General features: G+C 36.4%; 1 protein-coding gene, 1 long non-coding RNA gene and 2 pseudogenes across 5 annotated transcripts in view; 2 read left to right on the forward strand and 2 right to left on the reverse strand.

The window, feature by feature from the left end:
• LOC148006145 (uncharacterized) overlaps positions 1–16,856 on the forward strand; it is a 161,852-nt pseudogene that overhangs the window by 141,583 nt on the left and 3,413 nt on the right.
• Positions 1–16,856, reverse strand: part of Rex2l4 (reduced expression 2 like 4) — a 751,000-nt gene that overhangs the window by 46,899 nt on the left and 687,245 nt on the right. The window lies entirely within an intron of this gene.
• Positions 1,146–16,100, reverse strand: Rex2l1-ps1 (reduced expression 2 like 1, pseudogene 1; annotated as a pseudogene). Of its 2 annotated transcripts, none has more exons than XR_015621315.1 (4): positions 15,954–16,100; positions 14,798–14,890; positions 4,839–4,965; positions 1,146–3,964 (listed from the first exon to the last, which is right to left on the reverse strand). The product of XR_015621315.1 is annotated as a reduced expression 2 like 1, pseudogene 1, transcript variant X2 (transcript). The 2 variants fall into 2 exon arrangements; XR_015621314.1 differs by having other exon boundaries at positions 14,583–14,890.
• Positions 12,246–13,675, forward strand: LOC148006146 (uncharacterized). Its single transcript, XR_015621322.1, has 2 exons — positions 12,246–13,339; positions 13,482–13,675. It is a non-coding gene; the product is annotated as an uncharacterized LOC148006146 (long non-coding RNA).

Below are 16,856 nucleotides of genomic sequence, written 5' to 3' on the forward strand. Positions count from 1 at the left end.
TTATTCTCAGTAGGGTTTTTTTTTGGGCTGTATAATGTTTATATGATCTGACCTCCTTATACATAAGGTGTGTATATTAATCCAATTATGGACTTAAATATTTTAAAGTATGAATAACTTTATTTGCTGCAAAGTCCAGTGTGTAGACATTTGCTTTTTGGCAATATTTTTAAGTGCTCCATTTTAGTGCCAGAGAATAAATCTTTGGCACAGACTGGTCAGTAAGAGGTAATGCAGGTATGTTCAGGTTAAGGCATCTATGTTTTGCATTTTTATGCTTCTTTTCTGGCAACATTAATGAAATCAGCATTGCCTGAATGTCTGAATACTGAAAATCAGCCCTGTTTAAAAGTGTGTAATTGAAAAAGAATTAAATAAAGGTAGTTTTTTAAAAAAAGGAAATCTGCTTTGTTCCTTTTGGTACAGTGGAATATTCAAGTGCAACAGTACAGGATAACATAATGATCTGTAATATGTGTCAGTGGGTAGCATTGTTCTGAAAGTTACTGGAGTTTTGTTTAATTAAGGGGTACTATTGATTTCAGAGCCATGCAGAGACACATCACAGTGTGGATGGCTATACCTGAAGATGATGAAGCCATATTTTCATTTATTTTCTTGTTGACTTTTCTCTCATATTTTCTTGTATTAAGGAAAGAGGACAGACTAATTGTTGAGTCTCTGAAAGCCTCTACATGTTTTCTGATTCAAGTCTTGTTAAATTAACCTAGTACTACTATGGCAGTAAACCTGGACATTGATCAGAATCATCTCTATTTTAGTTAACATAAATCATAATTTCTAATACAGTGTTTCTAACTTTTCTGATGCTAAACACTGACATACAATTCAAATAATTCTAATGTGGGCAGAATAACTTGGAGTTGAATGATTTCTCAGTTCTAAGACCATCATAAGTATATGTTTTCTATGACCTTAATCAACCCCTATGACAGAGCGATTACTGCAACCAAAGTGGTTGATAGCCACCCACTGAAAATGACTACTATAACATTTATTTTATGGGATTGTAGAAAATACTCATGACTTCAGCATATGTTTTATGAGAGACATTTCCTAGGAAGATGGAACATATATTCATCTAAGGATCCCAAGTATGAACTTAAAACAACCAAATCAAACATGGGGACTCATTCACATTTATTTACAGGACAATGGGGAAGGAGTCGTTGACCACACAGCACAAGGACACATAATCAGTCTCAGTAGTTATCCTCAAACATGAAACCAGCATTTAATAAAAATTATGAATACGGATTGTCAAAGGAGACTTAACATCTGTAGACATATTTATAGGATAAAGAACAAACAGTTTTCATATCTCAGTTTGTCAAATAAACCTTTTTAAGTATAATTTGTCTGAATTTGATCACTTGAATATACAGAATGCTGCCAGTATTATTAGATATTTTGAGGGGTGAAGTCCCTTTGAAATAGATAATTTCTCTTGCCATGCACATGTTACACAAGACTATATTATTCTGGCTTCCCCACATGTCTTCATCTTGGAATATTTGAGGGTGAACTGGTAAAAGTTTAATGAAAACTTTCCTACATTGTCAAATTTTCAGAGTTTTTCTCAGCATAAATAGTTGACATTTTCTAAGATTTGAACACTGCATGAAGGTTTCTGAAGTTTTCATAATCATACAAATTCGCTAGTGTGGAAGCTCAATTTTTGCAAGATACACTTACCCACAAAAAATTTAAAATGTTTTCTCAGACCTGAAATGAAGTCAAAGATATTTCCAAATACATTATATTTCTTCAGATTGTCACATGTACGTATTCTGTTAATTCTAAGAGATAGGCCAAAAGAAAATATTCACACCTCTAATACATTTGAAAATTTTCTCTCCTTTAATATTATCTAATTGTTGGGAGCGGCTAAAGATAGCACTGACATCTAGTGGTCGTTTATGGTATACAACCATTAAAGCCATGTCCTTGGCATTCTGGCATTTACATGGCCAGAGTGATATTCATGCTAATAAGGTATTTCATACTCCACCAATCCCCAGAGGACAAGTTTACAGCCACTGTCTGTCTTGTATTTAAGGTGAGTGCCTTTGTTCCCCGGGGTCCCCCGTATCAAGAATAAGGTGTTCCTGCAATAAAGGCAGTTAAGAAGAGCCCAATGGTGTTGCATCTTCCTTGCTGGTCGAGGTGGGTGCTTCATCTAATGAATTTTAAGACGATATTTGCTGGTAAAGAATTGTTTTATTGACTAAATTTATAATGCTTTTCTACTGTATGTAATCTGTCAGACATTGTAGTTAATGCATTTTTCATGTACATGACACTTGCAAGTATTATCTCATGTATGAAATCTCTGATGTCTTCTCAGGCAAACATTTGGGTAAGGCATTTGTCACATTCACTGCATTTGTAAGGTTTCTCTCCTCTATGAAGTCTCTAATGTACATGAAGACTGCATTTCTGGGTAAAGTATTTGTCACACATTTGTAAATTTATTCTCCTGGATGAATTCTCTGAGCAATTGTCAAAGTAACTTTGTGAGTAAAAGATTTGTCACATTCAGTTCACTTACATTGTTTCTCTCCAGTATGAATTCTCTGATGAATTCAGACTTAGTGGGTAAAGCATTTCCCACATAAAGGGAATTTGAAAGGTTTTTGTCCTAAATGAATTCTCTGATGAATACTAAGATGAGACTGTCGGCCAAAGCATATGTCACATTCACCATATTTGTAAGGTTTCTCTCCTGTATGAAGTCTCTGATGTACACGAACAGTATAGTTTTGGGTAAAGCATTTGTCATATTAACCACATTTGTTTGGTTTCTCTCCTGTATGAATTCTCTGAAGAATTCTCAAACTAATTCTGTGGTCAAACCATTTGTCACATTTACTGCATTTGAAAGGTTTCTCTCCTGTATGAATTCTCATATGGTTTCTCAGAGTGCCTTTTTCAGTAAAGCATTTGTCACATTTACTGCATTTGTAAGGTTTATCTCCTGTATGAATTCTCATATGGTTTCTCAGAGTGCCTTTTTCAGTAAAGCATTTGTCACATTCACTGCATTTGTAAGGTTTATCTCCTGTATGAATTCTCTGATGAATAGTAAGATTGGATTGGTGGCCAAAGCATTTGTCATATTCACTGCATTTGTAAGGTTTCTCTCCTGTATGAACTCTCTGATGAATCTTCAGACTGCCTTTGTAGCTGAAGTACTTGTCACATTTACTGCATTTGTAAGGTTTCTCTCCTGTATGAATTCTCATATGGTTTCTCAGAGTGCCATTCTCAGTAAAGCATTTGTCACATTCACTGCATTTGTAAGGTTTATCTCTTGTATGAACTCTCTGATGAATACTAAGATGGTATCCTTGGGCAAAGAATTTGTCACATTGACTACATTTGTAAGGTTCCTCTCCTGAATGGCTTCTTTGATGACGCATAAGACAGGATTGGTGGGCAAAATATTTGTCACATTGACTACATTTGTAAGGTTTCTCTCCTGAATGAATTCTCTGATGCAAATGAAGATTCTCTTTTCTGGCAAAGCATTTATCACATGTACTACATTGGTGAAGGTTCTTACCATTAATGTCTTGTTTCAGCATCAGTTTATGTTTATAGACAAAATCCTTATCAAATTCTGTATTTTTGTGTTCTTTGTTCTCTATGTGGATTCCAGAATTTACACCAATGATAGCATATTCTTTTGAAAACTGTACACAGTCTTTATATTTGTAAACTTCTCTCATTTTCCCAGCTTTATGTCTTTTCAGGTTTGAGGACTGAAGGGAGGAATCTTGGAGATGAGTTTTATAAGGTGTACTTTGGGTGGATTCAAGAGTCATTTTGCTAATTTCCTCCCATTTACAAAACTTCTTTTGGATATTCATATGCTCATGGACAATGCACGCGGTGTCTTGTTCCAAGACATTCCCATGTTTTCCACCTATCAGATTATTTTCTAAAAAATGAAAGTGCAAATAGGGATGGCAGGGGTTACTGCACTGGAGAAAAAGAGATTCAATAATGGGTGTTTGCTGAATTATCTGGTAAACTAGACCATTTCAAGGATTTATGCTCTTAAAATTGGTTTTACTCTTTTCATAATCATTACTTGGATGCTCAGTTCTGATCTGTATCAGAATGATAATACACTTCAAATATTATCTTAAAAGTTGTACCTTGCAGAAACTAAAAAAAATTAATCATCAATCAATATTGAACATACATAAATTAGATCTCTGAATAACATATCTCTAATTTTTGATTATAATTTGATTCAAAGAGACATTGTATACCTGTGGTCAGCTAGAAATTCATAATCACAAATGAATCCTATATATATGCTTGTGTCAATTCCAAAATGCTGAAGATAAAGAGCATGCCGTATAAATACGAAACTAAGAGACCACATATCAAACTACAAAGAAATAGGGGAAATGAAAATTCTCCAAACCAACAACTCTATATCTACATAAAACATTTTTCATTATTAAAAGCCATAATTAAAGAGATTAGTGTAATAATAAAATGAATGTGCTCCAATTACTATATGTCCAGAAATACAATTCCTTTTTCTGAACATTATATTTTTTAACTCATAAGTTTGTTTTATAGCTAGATAAGAGGTACTGGAAAGATCTTGGAGAATATAACACTGGTTATTCCTCCAAAGAAAGTGCAGAAATGTAAAGGAAATGCCATGGAAAAATTATCATGCTAAGAGGAACCTCCCTTATCCTAGTGCTTTCCAGACATTTCAGAGAGTTTACATATACACAATGTAGGAAAATTCAAAGTAAGATTCAGGAATTCTACAAAAAGTGCATTCTTACCCACAGACAATAGATTGTTGTACGTCTCCAAAATCACATCCATGTACAGTGTCCACTAAGCAAAACTGAGACTTTCCCATTCCTCTAGTGTGAACTCTGGAGCCACATCCTTGAAGGTTAAGAAACCCTGTAATAGAATATTACCTATTTGTTACTTTACAAAATTGCTTTCCTACATTAAAAAAATAGCGCTAACGAATTGGAGATAATTTGTTATATATATTAGGAAAGGAAAATATTGAAGGACAAATATTTTCTCAAAGTTTCGCAGATATGAGTCTAAAGTTATTAATAGCTGGTCTTCCACAGATAATCTACAGAATGATTTACAATAATGCTGTCATTCATAAAGGCTCTCACATTTATGAGTTTTCTGTGGTTTTCTGAGACTTCAGCAGCAAAAGAAAGATTTGCCACCATCAGTACATTTGAATTTTTTTTGCACAGTGTATATTGGATAATATCATTTAAAGCCCTCTCTTATGAAATTTGTTTAACTGCAACCCCATGGTACTACAAACTGTATTTTTATATTCATTTCTTTAGAATCCAAGAATCTCTGCTAAATACTTCTGGCAGGAGGAATATATGGCACATATGCATAATTTCAGACAAATGTTACCAACTTCCATTATAAAAGAAAAGGTATTTAATATAAGTTCAAAATATAGGTATTAAAATAGTCATATATTTCCTGGTATTTATATCTCTCTGAGAATGGATGATATAATCATCTCAAAAGCTGTAATCTTTTTCAGAACATAATACATGTTTTTGATTTCTGGATACAATAATGTACCTATATGTAGTATAGTTTGATATCAAAGTGAATACTAATGTTACAGCACAGATGGTCAAGTTATGATGAGGAAAAATATGCTATCAATTCTACTATGTCTACCTCACACAATATGAACAATAGCTCAACCCTGTGTGCAGCTGGGCCTCACAGGATTGTATTATAACATATGTATTCCATATTCTGAGGTCTAGCTACAATAATAGAAACTTTCTGAAAGGAAGAAGTAGAATATTAAATGGAGAATTAATGGATGAATCAAATACTAAAGTTTTTTCTTAAAACAGAAAAGGAGTGCAATGTCAGGACATATATTAAACATTCCAAGTAGCACATAGAATCAAATACTTAGGGCAATTATTTTATGTAAGTATATTCAAAACCAGAGAAACAATGCTACAGGGAATTAAATTATTTAAAGTTCTAAAAATGCTACCATAAGCAATACATATAGTACATAGTCATATATAAATTTCATATGATCTTTCACAAAAGAATACGTGTGATATGTGTGTTAAAATGAATGCTATATGTGACAATGGATTTCGATGAAGTAGAATCAATTCCTTTGATTAAATCTTTTTTAATGATAGGGATAATTACTCTAATTTTTCATAAATATGGAATACATTATTCCCCCTGAGATTGATTAATTGAAAATTTCAATATTGTACTTTTAGCTTTATTTTCTTCTCTTTGGAATATAAGCTCATTTGAATATCTGAATAGCCATGGGCACAGATAAATGTTATGTATAATTCTTTCTTGTTTAACCAAACTATAATATTCAGGTTATATATGATTTCTATTACAAATAGGCATCAGATACATAAACCTGTGGCATGAAAAAAATGACTAAGAGATAAAGACACTTGTTGTGATTTTAATCTCAAGGATTTGGTGATGAACCCAGGAACCTAGGTTCATAATTTATCATTCATTGTACCTAAAAATATGCAGTTACTTACATACTTGAAGAGAAAAATGTTGGAAAAAAAACAAACATGGTATAACATCATTTTGAGTAGAGGAAAGAGAGCCGATGAACCATTCTACCTTCTAAAGAAGAGAACACATGGGGAAAAAAAATCCAAGCCATGATCCCATGGAACAAGCTGGAGTAGCAACTCTAATATCAAATAAAACTGACTTTCAACCCAAGGTATCAAAAAATATAAGGACATTTCACACTCATCAAAAACAAAAATACCAAGATGAACTGTCATCTGTGAACATATATGATCCAAAAGAGCACATTTGCAAAAGAAATGTTACTGAAGCGGAAAGCACACATTGATCCTCACACAATAATACTGGGAGAGTTCAACACCCACTCTCACCAATGGACAGATTAGTGAAACAGAAACTAAACAGAAACTAAACAGAGACAGAGTAAACTTGGATTTAAGAATCATACAGATTTAACAGATATATAGAGAGAATATTTTATCCAAAAACAAAATAATATACCTCCTTCTCAGCACATCATAGTACCTTCAGTAAAATTGACCATATAATCAGACATAAAACGAGCCTCAATCGATACAAAAAGACAGAAATAATTCCATACATTCTATCACATCACCATGGACTAAGGATGATCTTCAATACAAACAAGAAGAAGCCCACATACACACGAAACCTGAATAATTCTCTACTATGTACTATCACTCTACAATGATAAGTGATCAGGGAAAAGCATAAAGTAAAGATTTTTTAGAATTTCATGAAAATGAAGAAACAACATACACATATTTATATGACATGATGAAAACATTGAAAATCCCACAGTTCCCTGCACTCAAATTCCTTGGGGAAGAGAGATGAACACGTAGGAGTGTAGAAATCCTGAGACCACAAGACAGACTGCTACTTCTGCACACCTCAGGAGGAGAAACTGCACAGCGCCTCTGGACACAGGAATATAGGAACAGGTAGCCACTGGTACACACAGTTCTGGTCTGTGCCTAGGACTGAACTGCACCAGCCAAACAGCTCCCCGCACCTAAACACCACGGGGGACCCTCAGAAGTGTGAACACTTCTGAGAAGTCAGAGGAGATTACCCTCTGCCCACATTCCAGACTCAAGAGGGAATCGCCTAGTGCCAACTGTGGTGCCTGGGTGCAAGGACCTAGGAGAACTCAGGGGCAGGACCCATTGATTCCTGCCCGCGCCTTCAGCTGGAAGACAGTCTGCAGGGAGTACCAAGAAACCTGAAAACAGAGCACCTGTTCTCAGAAAAGCCTGACAGAAAAGAGGAAAAGGGTTCTACAGGAGTGCTGACATAGAGGGCTATAGCAGGGTCAAATCAGTCTCAGAAACGGCAAGACAAGCAAACACCACAGACAACTCAATGGCTAGAGGCAGGCGCAGGAACTTAAGTGCAACAGAAACCAAGACTACTTGGCATTATCAGAGCCCAGTTCTCCCACCAAAGAAAATACTGGATATCCAAACACACCAGAAAAGCAAGATTTAGATTTAAAATCGCACTTTTTTGATAATGATGGAGGACTTTAAGAAGAACATAAAGAAGTCCCTTAAAGACATGCAGGAAAAAACAAGTAAACAAGTAGAAGCCCTTAGAAAGGAAACACAAAACTCCCCTGAAAGAATTATAGGAAAACAAAAGCAAACAGGTGAGGATTGAATAAAACCTTTCAGGAGTTAAAAATGGAAAACGAAACAATAAAGAAAGCACAAAGGGAGACAACCCTGGATATAGAAAATCAAAGGAAGAGACAAGGAGTTATATATACAAGCATCAACAACAGAATACAAGAGACAGAAGAGAGGTGCAGAAGATATCATAGAAAACATGGATACATTGTCAAAGATAATATAAAGGGGAAAAAGCTCCTAGCCAAAACATCTAGGATATCAGGACACAATGAGAAGATTAACCCTAAGGATAAGAGGTATAGAAGAAAGTGAAGACTCCCAACTTAAATGGCCAATTAGATATATTCAACCAAACTATAGAAGAAAACTTCCCAAACCTAAAGAAAGAGGTGCCCATAAACATACATGAAACCTGAAGAATTCCAAATAGATTGGACCAGAAGAGAAATTCCTCCCATCACATAATAGTTAAAACACCAAATGCACAAAACAAAGAAAGGTTATTAAAAGCAGTAAGGGAAAAGGGTCAAGTGAGATATAAAGGCAGACCTATTAGACTTACACCAGACTTCTTACCAGAGACTATGATAGCCAGAAGATCCTGGACAGATGTCAAACAAACCCTAAGAGAACACAAATGCCAGCCCAAGTTTACCGTATCGAGCACAACTCTCAATTAACACAGATGGAGAAACCAAGATAGTCCATGACAAAACCATATTTATACAATATCTTTCTACAAATCCAGGCCTACAAAGGATAATAGATGGAAAACACCAATACAAGGAGGGAAACCACCCCATACAGAAAGCAAGTATGCAATTTCCGAGTAATGGAACCAAAAGATATACAGACAAACATAATTCCACCTCTAACAACTAAAATAACAGGGAGCGACAATCACTATTCCTTAATGTCTCTCAACATCAACGGACTCAATTACCCAATAAAAAGCCCCAGGCTGAGAGACTGGATACATAAAGAGAACCCAGCATTTTGCTGCATTCAGGAAACATATCTCAGAGACAAAAACAGACAGGAACTCAGTATAAATGGCTAGAAAACAACTTTCCAAGAAAATGGCCCGAAGAAACAAGCTGCAGTTGCCATTCTAACATCAAATGAAATTGACTTTCAACAAAAAGTCATTAAAAAATATAAGGAAGGAAACTTCATATTCATGAACTCTCAATCCTAAATATCTATGTTCCAAATGCAAGGACACCTACTTTCATAAAAGAAACCTTACTAAAGCTCAAAGCACACATTGCACCTCACACAACAATAATAGGAGTTTTAACTTCACTCTCATCAATGGGCAGATCATGGAAACAGAAACTAAACAGAGATATAGAAACTAACAGAAGTTATGAAGCAAATAGATTTAACAGATATTTATAGAACATTCCATCGTAAAACAAAAGGATATACCTTCTTCTCAGCACCTCATGGTACCTTCTCCAAAACGGACGATATAATTGGTCACAAAACAGTCCTCAACAGACACAGCCAGATAGAAATAATCCCATGCATCCTATCAGATCACCACGCACTAAGACTGGTTTTCGATAACAACAATAATGACAGAAAGCCCATATATACATGGAAGATGACAACTTGGTCAAGGAAGAAAAAAAGAAAGAAATTAAAGACTTCTCAGAATTTAATAAAAATGAATATAAAACATTCCCAAACTTATGAGAAGCAATGACAGTTATGCTAAGAGGTAAACTCATAGCTCTGACAGCCTGCAAAAATAAACAGCAGAGAGCATATATCAGCAGATTGACAGCACACCGAAAAGCTCTAGAACAAAAAGAAATAAATGAAACCAAGAGGAGTAGAAATCAGAAACAAAAAGGACTATACAAGAATCAACAAAACCAGGAACTGGTTCTTTGAGAAAATAAACAAGATAGATAAATCCTTAGCAAGACTGACCAGAGGGAACAGAGAGTGAATCCAAATTAACAAAATCAGAAATGAAAAGGTAGATATAACAACAGACTCTGAAGAAATTAAAAAGATCATCAGATCCTACGACAAATGTCTATATTCAGCCAAATCGGAAAATCAGGAGGAAATGGACAATTTTCTAGACAGATATCAGGTACCAATGTTAAATAAGGTACAAAGAAATCAACTAAACAACCCCATAACTCCTAAAGAAATAGACGCAGTTATTAAAAGTCTCCCAACCAAAAACAGACCAGGACCAGATGGGTTTAGTGAGGAATTCTGATAGATTTCATAGAAGAGCTCATACCAATACTGTCCAAACTATTCCACAAAACAGAAACAGACAGAGCACTACCAAATTCCTTCTATGAAGCCACAATTATTCTTACACTGTAACCACCCAAAGACCCAAAGAAAGAGAACTTCAGACCAATTTCCCTTATGAATATTGACACAAAAATACTCAATAAAAGTCTTGCAAACCAAATCCAAGAACACGTCAAAACGATCAATCATGATCAAGTAAGCTTCATCCCAGGAAGCAAAGATGGTTTACTATACAGAAATCCATCAATGTAATCCATTATATAAAAATTTAAAGAGAAGAACAACACGATAATTTCATTAGATACTGAGAAAGCATTTGACAAAATTCAACACCCCTTCATGATAAAAGTCCTGGAAAGACCAGGAACTCAAGACACATATCTAAGCATAATAAAAGCAATATGCAGCAAACCGGTAGCTAACATCAAACTAAATTGAGAGAAACTTGAAGCAATCCCATTAAAATAAGGAACTATACATGCTGCCCATTCTCTCCATATTGACTCACTATAAGTCCTAGCCAGAGCAATCAGACAATGAAAGGAGGTCAACGGGATACAAATTGGAAGGCAAGAATCCAAACTATCACTCTTTGCAGATGCTATGATGGTATACTTGTGACCCCAAAAGTTCCACCAGAGAAGTACTTAACCTGATAAACAACTTCAGCAAAGTGTTGGAGTATAAAACTAAATTAAACAACTCAATAGCCTTCCTCTACTAAAGAATACACAGGCTGAGAAAGAAATTAGGGAAATGACACCCTTCACAATAGTCCCTAATAATATAAAATATCTGGTTGTGACTTTAACCAAGCAAGTTAAAGATCTGTATGACAAGAACTTCAAGTCTCTTAAGAAAGATATTGAGGAACATCTCAGAAGATGGAAAGATCTTCCATGCTCATGGATTGGCAGGATTTTTATGGTAAAAAAGGCCATTTTGGTAAAAGCAATCTACAGATTCAATGCAATCCCCATCAAAGTTCCTACTCAATTCTTTATAGAGACAAAAAGAGCAATTTGCAAATTCATTTGGAATAACAAAATACCCAATATATGCAGCAAAAACTACACTCAATAATAAAAGGACTTCTGGGGGAATCACCATCCCTGAATTCAAGCAGTATTACAGAGCAATAGGCATAACAACTGTACAGCATTGATACAGAGACAGGCAGATAGATCAGTGGGAGAGGACTGAAGATCCATAAATGAATGGCTAATGGCTACCCTGACTGATGACCTAGATTTGAATGGTGTTTCATTAGCTATTACAACCAAACACTATATCTGAAACTTTGGTGGAGTTCGACTTCTTTTTACCAAGCAGATACAGTATATCTATTTTCCATATGTATCCTATAATCTTGGAATACAAAGATTCTATCTGCCAAATATCATGGGTTCTACAAAAGCATAAGTTGTCATCAGATTTAGGTATAGCCATTTTCATCAGCATCTACGAAGGCTTTCAATAGTTCATGACATAAAACTTCTGTTTCCAACTTTCTTTTCCTTTCAATATGGCCCTGTTTCCAAATGCCCGTGACACATTTTTACGCATGGATCTTGATCCCTTGACATCTCCATGAATGCATTACTATGTAGAGTATTATGATTAAAGCCAGAAATGTCTTCAACTAAAATTTACTATTCTGAAACTTTAAGCCACTTGTTCTCCACTTTTAATGGTGTGGTAAACCTTTATTATAGTTCCAGGAATTCAAAAGTTGCTTTATCTACATGTTTCAGACCCACATGCAGATTGATAACAAGAGTGGTGTATCAGTTCCCAAGACCATAAAAATTATGGGTTTAATAATGGTCAGTCTTTGACAAACCCTGTGAATGTGTCAATGGACCACAAAGAGGTCATAACTCAAGGCTTAAGAACAAGGGTTCTAGGCAATGTCAAAACAAGATCAAGAAGGAGGTATGGTAGAATTCAGTGATGGCTGCCAGGGAAAATACATATACACAGCGATAAGATGAACCATTTAAGGGTATGCTCTTGGAATGATTCCCTCATTATACCAAATCTGTTAAAATAATATCACTGTTGAAAAATCTTCCTGAGCATGCATATATCTGCATTGTGTCATTGTCTCAGGCAATTCTCAGGTTCCAAATCAGTAACAAATATGAATACAATGAGACTCTTGGAGCCTTGCAGTTAAGGATTTCCTTTCTGGCAAACACTCTTGTAGGTTGAAGAATGTGTGACATGTGTCTTCTGGCATATATACCAATACATATACATACACATACATGCAAATATACATACATATGTTTATGTATAGATAAAAACATAAGAATTCAACCTTAATATTGAGATACTATTAGTATACAAAGTTTTCAGGACCCTGGATTCAGCAAATATTCAGCGTTTTTAATGTATGACATTGAACTTATGTCTACCATGTCAGATATCCTGGCATTTGATGGGTATATGAATAGTCTATTTCAATGCCCCTGCCTCAAAGATTAGACTGACACTGGGAAAAAGCAGATGATGGAGTGTCAGGAAAATCATATATAATTAATAAGAATTGATGAAGAAAATAATTTCCTAAGGAACAAGTAAAAAAGCAAACAATCGAGGGTACAGGCGCGGTGCAGGGCTACTTCGAGTCCAGGTGGGCATCGGGGCCAGGTGAGTGGCCCCATAACGTGGAAGGGATGATCGAGTTCTTCTAGAAGATGTCCTGGAAACCTAAGTTGCTGGAGCTCGAAGTGACTTGATGGCACTTCAGAACCATCGGGCTGTTTCATGGAACTTCCACTGAAGCGGTGCGGAAATGGAGACTGAAATGAGACTCCAGCTGTGTTGATCGCTTTTGAAGCCTTCTTCGCCTTCCTTTAACAAAGCAATCCGTAGTTTCTGGTTCCTGGCCTAAGCTTGATTCTATCTATGTGTTTGTCCTCCTCCCAGACTCCTTCAGATTTTGAATAAGGAACCCAGCTATGCCTATTGTCTGACATCTGAATAGAATGAACCTCAGCCATTGTAGCCAGCTAGAGGAAAACACATCTGCTAATCAGTGCTTCTGGACACTAGATCAGGCCAGACTGGGCTTCGAAAGTCCCAGTCTCAAATAAATGTGATTTTATATATATAAAAAAAAAGTAAACAATCTATGTCATAATACTAGGCCAAGCAATAATCAAGTGCAGAAACCCAGGCCCTCCGTGTTCCTTCTAACACTGTCTGAGGAGTAAACAGATGCAGCACTGAATTCTTTAGAAAATCCCACAGTAATCATGTACAGTGAATATTACAGAATACAGAAAGAAAGGGAATGTGGTACAGTCATCAAACAAAGCTGACTTTACTTGGATCCAAAAGCAAATGAACATAAAAATATGCAATTCTGTACTTTTGAGCCTTTCAGTCAAAGTTTACTATCAATTGTTTCACCATAGTCTTTTTAAAGTAGATAAACTCAAATATCAATGTGTAGTGTTCAGATACTGAGGCTCGTAAGACCATAGCATTCTAGCCTAGCATTCCCTAGGAAAATATTAAAGAGATTAACTTCCTCTACTCCCAGACGTATCTCGCTATTGTCATATCTAAGAGCTGTAACAATGTACATCTCTTTCCAGTTGTCCTATCCCTTAACATCAAAAGAGGGGATGTTATAATAGCATACAGTAGTAAAAATAGTTATGCATAGATTAAAATCAGGAGAGCATGGAATAATATTTTTCTGGTTCTGAGAAAGATAATTGGCAATTGTAGTGTTGAATTCAGAGAAGTAGCTACAAGTATTGACAATAGATAAGGTACAGTTGAATGTCGTTATTCATTAAGACATGTTTTTTAATCAAATCCTACGTACACAATAAACTGAATAAAACATGCAAAAGAGAACACTACATACATTTTTCATGAGGCCATAGGAAATAAAACTTTTCTTGTGAAGAATGAATGAGTACCTGAAAACTAGGAATGATTCGTCATGAACAACACAGTAAAGCTCTAGCCCACACTAGGAATGGAGAACAATGTGAACCATAAGTTGCTACTCACAAGGCCAGCAAAACCTTCCAAATTAAAAATCCTAAGGAACACAACCTCACAACCAGCAAAATTTCATTGAACAATCTTCAAAGAAGTCCACAATAAAATCCTTGCTGGAAGTGAGAACAGATGAAAAAGGTATCTACATAATGAAGCATATTTCTTGTGAATCTTGGTTTTCAGTTCAGGAAGAAGAAAACTGACAGTGTATTCTGTGGTGATACCTGGATCCTTTGTTAGAAGTCTCTTTGGTCTTTACCATCCAGGGCTCTTAGTTTTGATTTACAATTATGCAGAATTTCTGAGCATATGGAGACCTGAAAATGGGAAAATATTGTTGAGAAAGAACCTGGAAATTTTCATGAGACAAACATGAAAGATGGGAACAAGTAGCAAAAGGATAAGTATGAAGGAAAGAGAAGATATCATGAAAATGCCTCTTTTCTCTGAGGATTTCAGTTTTCCCTATGAGATGTAACAGGTAGTCACAGCTAACATTCACGCAGAGTCCTTTTCCAAGCAACACTGAGGAAGAGAAAGAAACACTGCAAGAAAACTATTGTGGCCCACAGAATCCAGACTGTTGAACTCCTCCAACCAGAGGGCTCTGAAATAGCCTTGAGTGCAGGCTCTAAGCATTCCCACACCTGCAAGAAGTGAAAATTGCAGAACTCAGAAAACCATTAATGTGCATGGTCAGAGAGCTTTTCATGAGCCAAGGGGACATTTAACTTAAGTGAGTAATCATAGTTATTCAAAAGGTGCTGTCTAATTCTGTCTCAATCTAGAGTAAGTTCTCCACTTATAAAGATACCTGTGAAGCCTATTATGTCACACTTCTGAATGCTGTGTTTACATCACAGCCTGCATATGCCTCAGTGTAAAATTAATGGAGAGTATAACTTAACTCAGGAAATGTTTATATTTACAGCCATATGAAACGGCTTTATAACAAAGATTTTCTAATTCAATCAAATCTGCACTGGTTCCTCATATGTCAAAGATCTACAAAGCTCTCTTGGAATGCCTATTCAGGCCGCTAGAGAAAGGTAAATGGAACGACAAGCGGAGGAACAGGGGAGTTAAGAAAGCATCCATGAATTTGAACCGGAAGAACTTTACTAAGGCTTTTTGAAAGAAAACCCTGCTGTACAAACTACAGATGCGGCCAAGGATCTACGAGGTTCTTTTAGAAAAATATTCTGGCGACCACAAAATTAATTAAAGCATCACCTTCAACCCCAGTTCACAGATCTCAAACTTCCTGACAACGCTAAGATATCCACGACAGAATTATAAGAATGGAGGCAGAAAATGCACCCCCGCTCCACAGCGCTGCTCCGCTCCTGCCTGTTTCCGGGTCGCAGCAGCTCCTCTGACCTGGCAGGGTGACAGGACGAGCTGATGAATGTCCTAGGAAGCCGGCACCGCAACTGCAGCTCCAGGAAGTTTTCAGGTACCTGGAGGACTCAGGCCTAGTCACCCACCAGGACTTCCTGAACGCGAGGAAGCCAAGACACGTGGAGAAAGGCGGAAGGGCGGAACTTCCTGTCACTTCCGCGGATTTCTGGGAGCAACTCCTGCTGGACCCGCCCAATATTCAGCAGCTTCCTGTTACGCAAATCTTCTAAGCCCACCTACTTCGGAACATTTTAATTATTTCCCGTCCTAATTCTTCATAGATACTTTTTAATCGGTTTGGATTTTTGCTTGCTTGCTTCCTTGATTTTTCCTTTGTTTTTATTTTGTATTTTTCTTAATCTCATCCGATCAGGCAAGTGTGCCCCCGCTCCCGATCGGAACCACTCCCCCAACTCTGTTGCAGGCTGCCTTCCACACAACTACAGCTGTCAGGAGCGCAGGACCTACTCTGCACAGCTTCGCATCAAGCTTGCTGCCAGTCTAGACCAGAAGTGGATGTAGTAGGACACTGCGCCTGGGTTCTGACCCACTTACATCCAAGGTCGTCCGCCTAACAGCTCACATTGTGAGACTAGTGTGCTAGGCTAAAGATACACAAAATATAGCAATTCCTCTGAATTATGATGCTCAGAACAAATACTCCCCAAAACTAAGATGAAATTAAAATGCCTTGGGTTAAACCACAAACCTTATATGAACTTCCTAATGAAGGTGATTTACATGATATTCAAGATAATTAATTGAATACCCAGAGTCAAAGCTTGTAAACCCTCTGTACTTCTCTCTCATCTCTTCCCATATCTGAACTGGCCCACCTTTTTCCTTTCTCTCCTCTCTCCCTTACACATCCCGCTCTGCACT

The sequence above is a fragment of the Rattus norvegicus genome, chromosome 5, assembly GCF_021556685.1.
Source record: "Rattus norvegicus strain SHRSP/BbbUtx chromosome 5, alternate assembly SHRSP_T2T, whole genome shotgun sequence".
In the NCBI taxonomy this organism is placed as follows: Eukaryota; Metazoa; Chordata; class Mammalia; order Rodentia; family Muridae; genus Rattus; species Rattus norvegicus.